General features: G+C 32.5%; 1 protein-coding gene across 1 annotated transcript in view; it reads right to left on the bottom strand.

Moving 5' to 3' along the window:
- The window catches only part of LOC129949065 (cuticlin-4), a 77,762-nt gene extending 60,394 nt beyond the window's left edge, over positions 1–17,368 (bottom strand). Inside the window, exon 1 of the mRNA XM_056060289.1 lies at positions 16,663–17,368. The gene's annotated coding sequence lies outside the window, so the exon portion shown is untranslated. The remainder of the gene's footprint in view (positions 1–16,662) is intronic.
- Between the last annotated feature and the right edge of the window lie 1,110 nt (positions 17,369–18,478).

The raw sequence follows: 18,478 nt of genomic DNA, 5'->3' as shown, positions 1-18,478 counted from the left end.
TGAAGTTTTTATCTCAAATTTTATGACTATAAGAGTGACCGCCTTTGACATTTAATATATTTTATTATTGTCATTGTGTTATGTGATGATGTGAATTTGTTCATTCAGTCATACAACACCACGACCGACCGAGTGACTTCCAAAAATGGAGTGTGATGATGATGATGGTGTATTATATATGAGTAAGTTTTATGGCAAGCTTATTTAACCAGCTGACCTTGAGACGAAAAGAAACGAAACGATATTCACATCGAGGTAGATCAGGATTTTCAGGTTTTGTTTAAAATAAATAAGTATTATATGTGAGACAAAACTCATTTTATATAAGTTTGTATATACATAGGTATTTAGTTTTGACTCAAAATTTGTTTTTACTTGTTAAAATTTGAAGAAAAAAGGAATAGCAACAGTTTTTTTATTAAATTTAATTTCCGATTAATAAATTTAGTAAGCAATTATTGCTTAAATGTTATTTTTTGATAATTTTGTTTATGAATACTAAAACTTTTTTGTTTTAGAGATAACTCTCATTCTTAACACTGCCAACTGCGTCATAATAATCCAATTTAAATAAACTTGATGGGGTACAACTCAATCCTTTAACTTCCCATCTCTTAAAAATGTACGAGTAGATCTAATAATTGAGGATGTTTCCTGTCAATATACATATTGAGATATTTTTTTTAAAACAAACTTTTGCTACGGGCTATCTATTTTTCGGTTCCAAAAGTATAGGGCTGAAATTCGAAATCTGTCAATCTAAGTTGTTACCAATTTTTTTTAGTTGAAAGTTTTAAATTTACGAAAATGGATAGCTTAACTATCGCACAACGCATACAAACTTTTAAAACTCCTATAAAAATGGTGATTCTGCCACAGCAACATATCGTGCTTTAAGAGGAGCTTATAGTTTAAATAATCGTCCAACTACGCAAGCAATTGGAAAAATTGTAAAGAAATTTGTTACTGAAAATATCACTGATGTAAGTGAATGTGTTGCAGAAGACCCTTGTCGTTCTCAGGAATTAGGGCTGTCATACGGCACATTATAGCGTATTTTGCATTTGTATCAACACCTTTATCCATATAAAGTCCAGCTCACACAATAACTGAAGGTAGCTCACCATTCACAACGTCTTAGATACGTTGAATTGGTGCTTAAACAACAGGTGGTGGACGTCAATTTTTCGAACAAAATTTTCTTCTGCGACGAAGCCCATCTTAACACCTTAAAAGAACTCTTACAAAATGCCTTAGGCAGACTAATTTTTTGGGCTGATCGGTGTGGTCTCGGATTTACCCACACAAAACCGATTTAGTCTTATTTTCGAGGAGATACAAAATTTCATTAAAATTCTCAGACGAGGATCTTGTTTTAGATACAATACTATATTGGAAACGCAATGCAATAAAGAGTCAAAAAAGCTACTGTAGCTGGCATACCAATCGCTATTTCTAAACTATTGCTATGCAGGATGCTATGAGGAAGGCAAACACCAGGTGGCTAACACTAGATTTAAAGCGATCTAAGTAGATCGCATATAAGCTTTCTAGCTTTCTATTTGACTATCAACTTGCAAAGATCAAATTTGTTTATTTTGATTGTCATTTATCAAAATTACCTTTGCTGATTCGATCACAAAATGATTTCAATAACTTCCAATACAAACTCAAAAAATAGTTATTCTATTATTTTAATTAAAAGAGCTGACGTCGAAACTCTAAAACTTCTCGAATAAATGAAAATTAATAAAGGATAACAATTATTTTACAAATTTAATTCATAAACGACTGTAAATCAGATTTACTATCCATAAATGATTTACATATATACATATTTCAATTTAATTATTTTGATTTGATCTTCATCACATCACGAGAATTTATTTCAGAAAATGATTTTTCCGATTTATGTTTCGTATCTTTCTGTCTTATCGGATAAAAAAGTTATGTCAGTGGTAACGCCTACTCATTTTATTCTCTTAATAGATTAAAATTTAGATTGAAACAAAATAAATTAATTGAATTTAGAACATGAAGTTCATTTGAAATACATGTATAAGTGTTTTAAAAAATGAACTTTCTGACTCATTTTACGCCTACTCTACCAAATCCATCAACTTTAACACTTCTATCTTAATTCCTTCCTCATTCGAAATTATTTAGCATGTAACTCATTTTGTAAACAACTTTTTTCTCAAAGCCTACATCACATTATAATGTATTCACTCCATAAATAATTTATATTAATACCATTTAACATATCTTCTTAATCTATAGACCTTCCCGAAGAAACACATCACTTATAAATCATTCTTAAGAAAAGTCCTCGCTTATCATTGTACACATATTTTATTTATCCGGCTACAGACTTAGACTGAATATCATTTCAATATAGAATGTAATCTTAAACACCATTACACCCTGCCACTCCCTTATCACCATCACAATCATAAAAAAGGTTTGAAAAAGTTGTTTTCATTCTATTCACCGAGATTGAAAATGGTCAATGCAGAAAAAATCAACATAAATTGGTTTAATTAACCAGCAAAGGCTTTCAGTTGTGATGTCAAGACATTTGTGTGTGTGTCTGTGTCTGTCCACACCCCCTTATATACCTTTAATGTTAAAATTTAGTTGCGAAAAATCAACTCTTCAGATAGATCGAACCAGTTTCACTGTCAATCCCGTGGGATTGTAAAGCCAACTAGTTTGCAGTCATATAGCTTGGAAACAGGAAAATCTTAAGAAATGTGATCTTAAATCCACGCTTTTCGTGAGAATTATGTCGAGATGTGTATTTAGTTCAATTTAACATGTTCTCATCCCAGAGTTCCAGACAAGATCTTATATAGAATGTACTATTGGAGATCTATTTTAATAAGACGACATGCAACAAATCGAACATCGATCATATTTTTTATATAGGTATCTATTCAAAGAGCCCAACATGTATGATTAGCATCAGATTATGGGCAAAGACACGCCAAAAGACCGGTTTCCTATATCGTGACCAAAACGTGTGCACTTAAAGTCCTTGTAAGATTTATCTCAATTTATCTTAAAGTATATAAGACTCGAATGAATACGAATACGACTACGAATATATATTTTAATACCTATGTTCCTACTTTGAGATTTTTATGGGTGATACTTCATTTTATATGTGGACTTACTTATATTTAAACGAATTTTGGTCAAGTCCGGCTTCATGTGGCCATTTTACGTCATTTGATTTGGGAGCTTTTTTATGTGGTTTGATTGAGTTGGAATTTGAGTGGTTTCTTGTGGTTTTTAGTTTTGATGATGGATTTTCTGGGTGTTTTCTCATACTCACCATACAAAAAAAGACTTAAAATGGTTTTTCCTATAAAAGTGAATCACCCAGAGACTTATGTATTAAGAGTTGATTCTGTTGAGCTATAAGCATTGAGCAATGAAACCTTCCTATGGGAAAATTGCTAAACTACGATGTTTATAAATTGAATTAATCAATGAAATTGTGTGTGAAAAATATACACCGACTTGAATTTTGGAAGTGGTTTTAAACGAAGAAAAGGTTTATGTAATTCAGCAATTTTTATTGTTACCGTTGATAACTTAGATTCATTTAATTTCCATAGTTTTTTTTCGAATAATATTTTCCTTAAATTGAAGGTTAAAACTTAACTTTTTCTTATTTTTCAAATCTTAAAAATTTCAACATCTGATTTTTGATCGAATAAGTAGAAGTTATTAGCTACAACTCGACACGCTAACAAAATTAGTATATTTCATCAACACAATGGAAACCTATTAGAGACAGGTTTCAACAACACTAAACAGTTACCTTTTACTATAACGTATGCAATTTGCAATCCGTGTAGGATTGAGTCACTTTTGATCAAAATAACAACAAAAAATCAACATTCATTCTTGGTTTGCAGACAAAATAACCGTTCGATATTTTTAATATACCATTCTTATACCGACTTCCAATTCTAGCGTGGGTAAGGTGGAGTCTATGTTCACATAAAAGATTGTTAACTAAACATTTTAAAGAACAACAACAAAGAAACTCGGTAATTGGACACTCACATCTTGACGGTGGCGGCGGTGGTTGGTGAAGGTGGTGGATGATGGTGATAGCGTGTCGAGAATACGGAACAACAAACGTTCTCACAATGGTTCTTGCTAATTAATTGTCAAAACATTATAACAATCTGATGCTTTTATCGTGTACCTATCTTAATACAACTTTCGCAAGACCATCATAGGCAAAAGGCTTGCAGAAAAACCAGGTCTTTCTAAGTAACTTTTAAATAGAAAACCATCTCTAGTTTAACAATTTATATATTATAGATAGACTTCCTATACGAGCTGTTTTGCGAACCAGAAGTCGAGCTATAAGAGCTTTATAAATATTGTTACATAGGAACGAATGAATTTGATATCATGATTATAGTCCAGCGTTGGTGGTGGAAAAAATATTATAATGGTTAACTGAAAGAGTAATTGTTATGAAGACAATGAATAAAGCATCTGGGGACAGAGTATCTATAGACAACTCTCGTGTTTTTATGTGGAGCAGTTTAGCAAACAATATGATGCTATATGGCGAGTCTTTGTACAACAATTAAGACAAACGCTTGAAGACATTTAACACTATAACTGTGATATAGATTTTCAGTTTTCAAAAAAGCAGAGGTTTTCTTTTGGAAATACATAGTATATAGGAAAAGTTGAAAGTTGTATTCAATTATTGTGCTGGCTGCTCGGGACGTTATTGTGGGCTTTAAAAAAGATTTTAGGAAAGTTGTCAAGTTACTTTTTATTTAAATTTTTTAAATTCATAAATGGAAAAGTAAATAGAGGAGGAAGTTTTTAATAAACAAGAAAGAGTCCATTCAAATACCTTACACCAAAGTGAATTAAAATACAAGTTAAAATAGCCGAATAGCTGTATAGATCAGTCACAATTTGCAATGGACTGCAATAAAGGATGATTTGGTCTGCCTCCTCTTCAACCTGGCGTTGACTCTGGTTGTCATCAAGAGGGACCATCGTTACAAGGTCCAGCAAGATACTGGCTGACGCACATGACATCGAGAGCACCGAACTGTATACGTTTCCTTTATTCAGATCGAAGAAGGCGGCAGAAAATCAGGGGCTGCACATTAGCGACTGCGGAATGAACAATTAGTGAAAGAACAAACGTGGCTGAGTATGAATTTCAAGTTGTGCAAACCTTCAAATAACTTGAATCCATAGCAGCAGTCGATAACAACAAAGAAGAAGAAATACGCGGGCAGTTGCTTTTTGGATACAGAAATCTTATGGCTAAATCACAAACACGCTTCAGCTTCGGCTTCGTCTGCGTTACGGTGGGCCTGCTTCGAGTTTGCTTTGAATGACATTTTTATTATTTCATCCCTCCAAAGAGCAAATATTTTGTTTGTTGAAATTTTTTTACAGCTGATGAGCAGTCAGACAAAGCAAATGTTCAGATAATTGAACTAGAGCTTCCGTTTGGAGTCACATTACGTTACATTACATTCTTTTCCTTACGATTATCAAACGAAACGTGAGGTCGAAGCTCCATTGTGATAGCATGCATTGAAATCCTATGGCTGAACTCGTAAACGTCAGGCGAAGCCGAAGCTGAAGCGTGTTTGTGTTTCAGCCATTAAGATAGCTTCTAAGCTTCTTCTGTACGATGGTTCTGCCAGTATTATTCATATATGGAATCAAGGCTTGGGTGCTTAGTAAAAGGCACTCCAAACTCTTGAAAATTATAAAATAATTGAAAAGAAGCCCTTACATCCACAAAAAGTCACTGTTTGTGTGCTCTTTGGTCTTTAACGGAGATGTGATTGGACCTTGCTTCTTCGAAAACAACGACGGAACTAACCTGTCATCGTCAATTCGGAGCGTTATTGTTATCTGATAACCGACTTTTTTTCGACTACGACTTGGAGAATATGTGGTTTCAACAAGATGGTGCCACATGTCACAAACTGGAGCCAATATGACTTTATTGTAAGAGACATTTCCTGGCGGTGTAATTTCGCGTCGTGGTGATATCAACTGGCCACCAAGATTATGCGTTTTGACACCACTGGACTTTTGTATGTATGGCTACGAGTAAGACCATTTTTTGAAAATAAACCTTTAACTCTTGAGCACTTAAAAACCAACATTCGTTAAGTTATAGCTGAGATACCAGCCAATACGTGTCAAAAAGTGGTCGAAAGAAATATTTAATGTGTTTCATTTACGTTTACTTTTGAAACCGCAAACTGGATAACCCGTTATTATTCTAATATTTTTTCAAGCATACGTTTTCAAACTTACCGATGACAGTTAAAGAATTAAACAAAGTTCAAAGACAAGTAGAATGTTAGCCTTATGTACCTAAGCCCTGTCACTTTCATATCTTCGACAAAATATGATATTTTACCACAGGTATTTTACTCTCACACTTCAATACAATCTTCAAGCCACATTCCAACACGCAACAAGCGTTACATCTACAGATATATGCACATTTTTGTTTTATTATTGAAGTAACTCCATGATTACGTCAGATTAATGTGTCAACTTTATAAAACCAAAAAATTTCAAAGTCACTTGATTAATTTGTTCCGATGTATGATTTCTGGTACACTTCGCTCTGACAAATTCAAAATCTATATCTTTATGAATAAAAAAGAAAACTTTGATAATATAAAACAAATAAAACCGCAATCTTATTCAACAGATGCATAATATTGATGTAGGTACGCCATCGCCAGCGCGGCATCCGTCGTCGCCACATGCATCATTGAAGCGCCTTAAAAAAGACCACCAACACCACTACCTTCAAATCAAGCCGCCATTATGTTGCTTCGTATTTTATTTTTGTTATTTTTTCAAACCAAAGCCACAACACCATGCCCATAATATTAACTCCCTATGATGATGTAGCACTGTATAGCAGCCGCCATTAATGTTTACAAACTTCAAGACTCTGGTTTTTCCACTAAAGAGATCTTCGTGACTTTGGGATGTGATAAAAAAAATCAAAAAACAACAACACGCAAAAAGGCTTATAATTCCACATCTTCCTTCACTCTTCTCCTGCATTTTGTTGATTACCTTTACAATGTCTGTCGCATTTCAGTCTGGGATTTTATTTGAGTTGTTTGGGTTGTTATGAGATTCCTAATGCTTTAACATTTGAACACGGATATCCGATTTACTTAAACTCTTCTCGTCGTTAAGAGGTGAAAAGAGGTGCATCAGACGGCTGCCTCGATACGGTATAGAGGAATTGAGGATTTAAAGCCGCAATTTTTGCGTTTGGCATCATCGCGGCAACTATGTACTTGTACCCATCCATATGAAAAGTGAAAGAGGAAGAGCAACCTTATAGTCAGGTTAAGACTTATAAGGTGTGACACACTGAACACGGTGTGAGGTGTGTGTGGCTGTGGATGTGTCTGTGAAATCACGTAATTCAATGGCAATGACAACTTCAAGACCGACAAAAAAAAATAAACACAAAAGATGAGGATTCCTCTGGCTCATGCTGGTTTCTCTTCAATAACAAAATTCAATAAACCACCGGAAACTTTAATAATTGAAATCTTTATAAAGCCTTAACATTCCTTTAGATACAGTTGTTTATAGAAATAGCTGATCTTATTTGTTTGGTTGTTGTGGTTTGTTTGATATGGCTAAGCATTTGTTGCTGATTATGATCATAAAAGGTGCAGCAAACAGCAGCAGCACCTAAGACCTAAGCACATGTGAGCTGAATAAGAACGCATCATATGCATAGAAGACTCTCTTAAATTGGATTAGCTTTATTTGGTATTTGAATAGCTTCCTTGTTGGTTATATATTTATTTTTTCTATTTTATAAATTCTAAGTAGATTCAAGTTGTCTTATAAATTCAAATATGATCGTAAGATAGGTGTGCGTAATTGGAAAACGTAGTCGCACTTTAATCAACCAAGAAAACTAAATGGAGCTAGATATGTGTATAAAATGGTTTCTAATATTTGTGATCTTGTTGGTTATAAAAACTAATTTGATGTTCAGTAGTTACCTATGCGTTGTATATGTGCAGTTAACGGGATTTAGTAATTGGAAAAGATAATTAGGAAACGTGGTTAGTTAGTTATGCATTTTGACTTGTTTTTGATGAGGAGTTAAGATCATGTTATAAACCCAATTAAATTATATAGACCTTATGAGTGAAACTCCTAGATATCAGTGACTAGTGAAAGATCAAACATGTTTTATAAAATTTCTTGCTACTACTCCTTGGAAAACAAATAAATGCCTCTACATCACTTAAGAGACAATATCGAATTTGATAGAAGTATATGAAATTTAATGAATGTTTAATAACTATTCCTCGATTACCGCTTTGATAGCAATGTTTTCTTTGCCAACTGATTTCGATTTGAGTTCGAATATATTTGAAAATTACCCAAATTATTTATAAAAATATGTTTTAATTCCAAAAACTCAATGTGGCTTATAAATGCGTGAGTACTTTTGCTCATGATAATTAAGAAACCATTGACAAAATAGCATCATATTAAAAAAAAAACATTTTGTGCAGCTTATGGCCAGTCGATTTATAAGGCCAAAATCTATCCCTTTTTTGTCAAATTTTAATCATTTTTGAAATGTTTACGAAAATTGGAGTAAATGATAACTTCTTGCATGTAGCACACGACTAATTTTTATATCAAAACATCATTGCAAGAAAACTCAGTCTGATGAAAACGGATCATTTAAGTAAAGAATAATTTTCTAGAACAGAAACACATTTGATTGAATCCAATCGAAATATCTTTTTTGTTCCGAAAAACTTGAAACAGAAATGCATGAAATTCACAGGGCTTGTGTAAATCTCAAGGTTTTAAGATTTTTAAAAAGTGTTCAAGTAAAACAAATTAAAATCCAAACGGAACTGTAATTTGGCAAAGTAATAGCTTTGGTCAAAGGAAGGGAGACAAAACAAATTAATATATTATATTAGATTTGGTTTTTATTTTGATAACTTTGATTACAATTTTTTTTATAAAGTTTACAAACAAAACTAAAAAGCATGGCTTAGCTGCCACCTGCCTAATTGAAAAATCATAAAAAAGATAACACAGATCAATAATATATTGAAAAACTTTGATTTATAATTCTTCGTCTATAGAGAAGAGCTAGCCTGCAGAATTCATATAATTTTTTAACTTCCATATTGTTAAGCAAGAGAATAACTTGGTTTTGCGTCAGTATTTCGCTACCAGAAGTATTTTTTCTTATTTCTTTAAGAACTGTACATCTTCCAACAAAGTGTAAAACATCTTCCTTTTCCTTTAAATTGCACAAGGAGCATATAATTGGTAAGTCATCTCTACGAGGTATGAAATTCAGCTGCATAACTTCACCTCTCTATTTAAAAATAATTGAAATTTCGACAATGTTATTATCGTCCCTTAAATAGTTCCTCTCTTCCAATTTGTGATTTAGTTGACAGGAGGGCTGTCTGTATATAGATCCTGTGGCGTCATTCAAGTATTTCTGTCGTTGTTTTATATATACTGCAGAAATGAACTGGTATAAAGAAGCTTTTAAATCATCCTGATTATTCCACAAGTTACGTCAAGTTCCATTCCAGATTATCTTGCCAAATTTATCCAATCAGCCACCAACTAGTTTTGGTTCGTATTACTTGAAGCGCTGCTATCTTCCGAAGCCTATATCATTGCTCATCTTCATAACTGTCAAGATGTAATCGACTTGCATTTTTAGGGTTATGGGTAATAATCCTGATTCCATTCTTCCAGTCAGGCAGTCTAAAAATTCGCTTAATAAAGTATCGGAGAAGTTTCTCAACTGTTTCGTATTGTTGCGTTCCCCAAGTTTGTGTGGCATAAAACATGACAGACTCAGACCACTTCAAATATTTTAAACTTGCTGCTATGTGCTATACTTTTGTTAGAAAAACATTTTTTGCAATAATTACACCTTTAGACTTAACTATTTTCTCTCTTAGATGGATTTCCATGCTTAAATTTTAAATTTTAAGTGAACTCCAATGTATTTGAATTCTGTGTAAACTTCAATTACCTCTCTATCATAGAACCATTTTTCTTTCGCTGAATTGCGGCCTCCTCCTCGTTTAAAAATCAAAACTTTGGACTTATTAAGATTCACCATCAAACTCCAAAGCTGCATTATCATTTCTGTTTCCATGACATTGTTATATATAGTTGTCATTCGGTTGATTAGCTCTGCTGTGCCATACTTATAAAACTCTGCCATTCTGCCATTCGGTCCGCATACTTTCCCATCTTTAAGTTCCATTACAGTTAAAATCACTTCTTGGTGTTTTATTACAGCATCAAGAGTTTCATTTTTAAATCCCGTAGTATCGTTTTGAAAAGCAAGTTTCTCTTCTGTTGGATTCAACAAACCCTGAAAGTGATCTTCCAGCTGATCAGAACCTATACTAAAATGGATTGAAAACTTTTTTCCCTTCAGCTGCTTTGCCAGCTTTCAATACTCCTTTTCGCTTTTACAAGACGCTAATCTCTTACATCCAGCTTCGAAAAATGCTGCCTTCTTCAGCTTACATATTTCCTTTAAAGATCTATTCAAAATATTGATTTTTGAAGTAGCCATCATTAGAATATCTGCATGCTCTTAGCCAGCTAAACGATAATTTCTGTGCCTTTCTACAGTCAACATCAAACCATGGCTCTATGAAAATCCCCCCGGGATTGGCTGTTGGCAGTTAGATTTGGATACGACTCCTTGATTATTTTATCAAGCTTGGCTAGATCACAATTTCTTTGACTCAGCAGAAGGATATCGAGCCTTACTTGATATTTCATCTCGTTTGTCGGTTTCCATTATAGTTTCGGTAGGGAATTTATAACCTTGGCCTTTTGAGCTTATTTGAAAATCAGTCCGAACGTTATGATCATTGGAAAGTAGTCTTAATAGAGACAGTCTCTATTTTCATGTCAATCAAATACTCATTCCATTCATTGCCAAGACTATAGTCTATTACAGAGCTTCCCTGACCACTGACAAAAGTTAATTGAACTTCCGTAATAACTAGTATTGATATCCCTCTGTTTGGACCGTTCTTACTTTTGAAGCTGTCATCTTTTAAAATTGACTATATAAAAATTGAGCAACATTACACAATGAGATTAAAATTGTGAACTTGCCATACAAGCAAATAAACAATCTGTATTTGACTATCTTTGGTATTTAAAAACTTTGGACTTATTTTTTTTTTGGAACCATTTGAAGGAAGGATCTTTATTAATGCTACATTTTCGATTCAGGACCCTTAAGATGGAAGTAATCAAAATCATAAATAAACACAAAAAGTGTGCGAAGTGGTCATAAAAAGGACGTAGTGCTGCAACTGTAGCTGTGTCAACCATTTGGCTGTTTGTTTTTGTATTGTTCTTAAAAATGGTCGTTTTCTTAAAAACCAATATTGGAAAACCCTTTATGTATATATACATGTTAGATGTAAAGATTTATAAATTTAGTGATAATATGACTACTAAAAATAAAACCCATTTACACAAGGTTCTCTTAAAGTAAATATATTTATGAACTAAACAAAAGAGTTGACATTAAAACTTTATTTTAAAAACTAAACCAGAACACATTGCTCCATCAAAACTTTGTTACTTCAATACATTTTGTTAATGTTCATGCATTGTATATAGGTTAAATATAAAAATGAGGTCATATTTAATTTATAGTGAATTCATAATATCATTTCAAACCAGACAAGACTTATTTTTGACTCACGTTTTACTTTGGTCTCGAATGTGTGTGTTTATTTTAAATTGAATAATGAAACAACAAAAAACATGACAAATGACACTTTCTTGGCCTTGAGTATTGTTTGCATTAAATTCAACTTTTGACTGTAAGCTATTCAATCAAAGTTTACTTCATATTTACGAAAATCAAGCTCATTTTTATGCCAATTTATAATTATTATCACCTATTCAATTGTTTGATGTTGTTCGGTTCTTTAAGTTTCAATTCAATGATATGTGTTTTGAATTTTTAATGAATTGGACTCTTTGTTAGTGTCACTTTGTATACGTAAAATGCAATTAGTTTTGGCAGCTCTAAATTCGCTCTCAAAAAGACTTACTTATGACAAACTTGACATACCTTGCGGTCATAGCCTCGAATTAAAACAAATTTCTGTTTTCCTCTTTGAGTGGTTTTTTAAAATAAAAACCAAAAGTTTGAGTCATTTCCAAAAATTCTTAACAAAAGTTGTTAAACTAGTAAAACTTATTTTTGCAAACAAAAAATAAATAAATCTTCAGAATATATGTATTGTGTACAAGTCAGATGATCTGTCCTCATTTATATTCACCAGAAGTAACATCTTATATAGTTTTTTAGATTAAATCTCATTTTGAATTCCATCAAGCTGTTTGTTTTGTTTTTTTGCACCTCCTTTAGTTCAAAAACATTTTTTTTTATTTACTTTCCAAGACATTAGCATGCAAAGTTTTTACGTTTTTTTATTTGGGTTAAACGGATTTGAAGTCAGACGTAAATCTTTATGGAAGATATTATACGAGTATATCTCTGCTTTAACACTACCTAGTTTTGCAAAGACCTGAATGCTAAGTGTGAATTATCTAAGGCTTGGCAGTTGTCTCGTCGGCATCGGCATCAGCATTTAAGGTATACTCACAATATTATGTACCTACATCACTTCAGTATGCATAAGTGTTATTAACTTTTAAATTTTGCTTTGAACTCACGCTTGCATTTGGCACTTGAGTGTCAACTTGCAGCGCCGCAGTTAAGTAATTGAGTAATTGTCTGGAAGAGAAAGGAAGTCGATTATGTCAAAAAAATAAATTTAATTTAAAACACGCTTGACTTAAGTATAATGTGCTTTTGTTTTTTCCAAAGCTATGTTAAGATATTCTAGAGGTATAATATAGTTTCTGATGTGTGTGCCAGAAACCTAGAAATTTATTAGCGATGTATCCAATTTGCATATTGGATGGTTTATTTTTTTTTAAGTTTATTTTTAACCGTGATCACGCATCAAACATTCAAGTAATTAAAATTCAAAACTCACAATTTAATGTTGATTGGTGATTTTTTCTTTTATTTGTTTTCATTTTAGCGTATAAACTTAATTAGACCTGTTAAGTGTTTGTGCCAATTATAGCGAGTAAATGAATAAAACATTCTTGGGAATAGAAGAAGAAAATTCTTTGAATTAAAATGTGGTTTTCATTTAAAAATTTGTAGGGTACCAATGTGAGTTAATTCTGGGTCGCATATCCGACTATTTTTTAAAACATTGTAACGAACACAATTTCTTCAAAATGCAATAAGTAAGAAGCATATATATGTCGGTAGTACCCGTGGCGTGATGGATAGTGCTTTAGACTGTCATGCCAGAGGTCTTGGGTTCGATCCCGAGGAATTGACTAAGATTAATTCTTGTCATGAAGAATGCTTTCGCAGAAAAAAACTGTTTCTGACAACATTACACACAGGAATAGTTAAGAGTTGTAAGTCACAAGGCCCTAGTTCTCAGCGGACTGCTGCGCCACCTAATTTATTTATATTTAATGATATATGTCGATATATTTTAGTAGTTAAAACCCCTCCTTGCAATTAGTGCAGCTTTTTGAAATTTTATAATCCTTCTACACCTTTAACACCCAATTTATCAATCGTCTTTAAATTATCCTTCCAATTAACACAAAACAATATTTAAACACGCGTAACCTGGTTAACAATATGAAAATACAAAAACACAAACGAAAACTATACAAAATAAATTCCATAAAAGGTTTCATTCGAAGTAAATTAACCCACATTGTGTGTCTACTTTTTACCTGAATCCGATATAAAATAATATAAATAATATATTACCTAATAGAGGATCACATCACCACAATGAGTGTGAGCGATATTGTTGATTTAATTCGATATACCAACATGCTTCAACATTGCATGGAATTAATTCATTTTTCCATCGCATGCAACAGTGAAACAATAAAACACTTGACAGGTCGTAAGAACATGCTTAAAATTTGATTGATGTTAATAAAAAAAATCACTCATATTTTATTTCAGAATTAGTAACTGAACCACTTGAGTTAGTGTGGTTTCTTTTAATATTTTAAAAGGTTTTCCAATAAAAGGTTTCATATTAAATATTTCGCTATTCTGGCATCTGCCAATTTTAAATCTATAATCTTTTGACATTTGACACATTAAAACTACAACTATACTAAAAACAAAATGATATTATGTTCCAACAACATTGATATTGTTTTAAATCACTTCAAAAATTTTAGCATTTTTGGCAAAACCAAATCACGTTTGGTTCTTTGTGAAGTGGTTCAACGAGACTAATAATAGTGAAATTGAAGGAAAAATTAATCTGCACAACAAAATGTTTACAAATCCTTCCTTCATTGGATTTAAAGTTACCTTTATGACCTTTGAATACAAGTAATATTGGATGGATCTAGGTCTGAGAAAACCTCGCAATTATCGTTAATTGGTCAATGAGGGTAAGACCAGTTATATACTTTTATCAAGAAAGGAAAATGAACTACAACGTATTGGACAAAACGTCACCATTGACAGCTATAAATTTGAGGTGGTTAAGGACTGTCTTTTTAAATACTTGACAGCCTTGTCAAGAAAAAAAAATTAATTGAATCAGTAATTAAAGGTGCAAGTGACTCCGCATCGTTATCGATTTGGTCCTTGGTTGAAAAATTGTTATCGTTTCTGACCAAGCGCATTGTCATATCCACCGTGGTGACAAATAAAATTGCTGCATTTAGGTTTCCAAAAGTTCACAGTTCACAACAACTCACAGAAGTTGTTCTACGCCCTTAATCTTGCTATTATCTATATGACTTATGATTTTCCAAAGTTTGAATACAATTTTCATTCTTCCCTTCAATCAATTTAACCTTAATAATCGTACCCTTAGGAATGCAAATCAGTATGCACTCTATTCCAACTTCAGTTGTACTGTTAAGTAAAGAGTTTATATCTTTAGCCGTACTACACGAATGTGAAATGTTTTACCACGCTTAGTCTTTCGCAGTCATTGCACAATTCAAGAATTCAATAACAACTCAAGACATTCCAATCATCATTGAGCTACAAGGTGTCCAAATGTAAAATTGGGCTATAAATGGCACAAATTTAATAAATCGATACCAATAATCAAAGTCAAATATTGGGTTTGAAATAGCATAGTCTATAAATAGCCCAAATTTAATTTTGAGCTTTAAATAACCCAATCTAATATAAAACTGTAAATACACAAAATCTAACATTTTGCATTAAATAGCCCAAGTTTAATATTGGGCTATTATCAAGGCTACTTCCTCAGTTCAGATATTTGGCAACAAATTATTTAAATTGTGGGCTATGGAACCAATTCATGATTGTCAACCCTGAACCTTACACCTAATTTTTTATAAAGACTGAAGTGTTAAGTCTTTTAAAATGTAGTAAACATACGCTAGTCCAAAAATTCTCCGTATACAGCAGCCTAAATTTTTTTTTTTTTTTCAAACAAAGTACTAGGAATAAATGTAAAACCCAAAGTGGTAAAATTGAAAAATATTTGGTTTCTTTTTTCTCCTTTTTACCAAATTTAAAAAAAGTGTGATTGTGATTTTCAAAATTCTTGTTTTTAATACATTGTTATGGTAAATACTTATCTCAGAATAAAAAAAAAGAAAGCTGCTGTACGAAAACTTTTTGGACTATGTGTATATATACTCGAATCAAGTTGGTCGTATGCTCAAAGATTGAATCTTCAAAAAATCTCTTAATTCTTAGAATTAATGATTAAAATTATCAACAAAATGTTGTGATGTAACATCTTTAACTTTTTCCTAAAAAACAAAATGTCCTTGAAAACAAAGTCTGTTTCAAGCTCCAAAATCTAATCAAGACCTTAACGACGGAATTCCTAAATGTTATAATTTACTAACGACATTTTATTATTGACATTATTTCATAGTAAAATCTTAACTTAACATTGTTTTTAGGGTGGTTTTGGTAGCATTTTAGCTGTTGTACCAAAAACAACATCGTTTATTCATACAATTTTTTTTAGGAATTTTTCTATTGTTTTAATTTAATTCATTTAAATTAACTCGTGCCAATCAGAAGTTGTATTCAAACATCCTAATTTTAAACTTTCTTATTCGAAAGGTACATTTTTCAAAACTCCAATACCTGACCATTGGATGCGAATATAATAATGCACTTCAAGTAAATACTATACCACTTTTCAGGGTGATCCATCTGCTGACAAACAAAAATAATAAAAATTGTGAATTGAAAAGATACAATGCGGGCTCTTTTCACGGTATTCAAGCGCACATTATGCGAGGTGACGAGATCTTTCAAACTCTTATAAAGGTCCATACAAATGGACATTATAAAAGACCCTACAAAGCACCTGTTGAAACCTCCTATATATCAAACTCACATCAATATGTTTTGTTGTTGAAAAAATAAATTAGATAACTATTATGATTAATTGATTCGAAATGGTTATTTAATAAAAACAAAACAAACTAAATAAAACCTTAAACAATAAAAACAAAACGCAGTAAGTTACCTTTTTTTCCAATAGAGTCGCAGTGTGTTTTTATTTCTTGTTTAGGTATTTTAGTTTTCTTGTGAACAATTTTTTAATCCTCAAGGCAACCAGAAAGTTGTTTTAACTTCAAAAAATCCAGATGGTTATGTAAAATAAATGTTGTTGTTTTTTGAAAATCCATTAAATGATCGATTCGTGATTATGGCAGTTTGAGCGTGAATTTTGTTTTTATTTTTGCACACACTTCGTTTTCTTCTTCTTCGCAGCGTATTTCACTCGTTTTCCACTTTTTTGAATGATTTTTTAAAACTTTTTTTTTTGGATTTTATAGTGAAGCAACAACAATATATTTTTGTTGTAAACAGAAAATTGCGAAACACCTTTTGAGTGCAATTTTGTATTACGAGCGATTGAAGAAAAATTTTCTTAAAATTGATCCTCTTAACACTTTCAAAGCCAAGACTTAAACCGTTTGCTTCTATTTTATTTGGAATTTATCAAGAAAACAACCACATTTCTCGATAGAAAATTTTTGGTGAAAAATAAATTAAAAATTAAAAAAAATCTATCCTATTCACGATCGGTGCGATCAATCGATATAAACGATATCGAGATACACCACTCACACACAGACAAACACCTGTTACTGCAGCTACGATCGATGGTGTCGCGATGGTGTCCGTTGTTGACTTCGCTCGAACAATCTTAAGACTGGAGTTGAATATTTCCAACTGAAGTTGGTTTAGCTGTCGTCGTCGTAGTCGTCGTTGTATACGGCTGAGTGATTTTGAGCTATAAAAGTCAGATACAAAAGTATCTATATACGATTCAAGCCAATCTTCTAACACAGATACATTAGCTCTTTTAACTCTTTCAATACTACCATCTTAGACTTAACCAGTGCATATCTCTCTCAATTTAAAGTATCTATCTCCGTCTCAGCCAAGTTTAAGTCCAAAAAACCGAGTTTAACTCAGCTAAGCTAGTGTTGCGTCGTGTCGTTTGGACAGACGAATTTTACTGTGGAGATACTTTTTGTGTATCGTCTTACCTGAGTTTGTTAATGTAGATACTTTTCTTATGATCGTTCCGTTCAAGTCGTGTTGTGTCTGTTTGATCGGTGTTGACCACTTTGGTAGTATTGGGTGTTTGAAGACCCCTTTTACTTTGCTGAGATCATAATAGCTGCGGTGGTGGTTTTGTTGGTAGCGATCAGGCTTACCAGATTGAGCTATTTATCGGAAATTGCTGACTTTAAGAAAAATTTTGTTTGTTCATTTATTTTTATGAACAAAAACTGAATGTTTTATTTTTCGTTAAGTTACAAGATATTTTTAATAAATTGGGCTTAAATTTTATCTACTTTTTTGGGTCCGATTTTGAGCTACAAATATTCTTAAAATAGACTATCGAAATATGGCAACCCTTTTAACGCAGGGTAATAGCATAGTATGGTTGTTAGCCTACCAGTTTTTTGTTGTTTTTGTATTCGCTTGTTTTATTGGAATTCGTGGGATACTGGAATACCTTGAGACGCCCGGATAAGAATACTTGAATTGAGCCGCACTGTTGCTGCTGTTTTAGCTGTAAGCACTTTGAGGAGCGGGTTACCTACCCCGACCCAACCGTCTCTCTGTGTGTATGGGAGGAAGGCAAATTTTGTTGTTGTTGTTTTTGTATATTTATTCGTATTGTTTTATTTTATTGTTTCTTTTTAGTTGAAGTTATTGTTGATGTATAGCCGAGTCAAGTCGTCGTCGTTGGAGGAAACTGTTGAAGGTATGTGCGTGTGGCATGACGAAGAAGACGACACACCACACATTATAGTCTATGTG

This window comes from Eupeodes corollae, chromosome 3 (genome assembly GCF_945859685.1).
Source record: "Eupeodes corollae chromosome 3, idEupCoro1.1, whole genome shotgun sequence".
In the NCBI taxonomy this organism is placed as follows: Eukaryota; Metazoa; Arthropoda; class Insecta; order Diptera; family Syrphidae; genus Eupeodes; species Eupeodes corollae.
The sequence above is the reverse complement of the archived record's forward strand: the minus strand, read 5'-3'. Positions and strand labels throughout refer to the sequence as shown.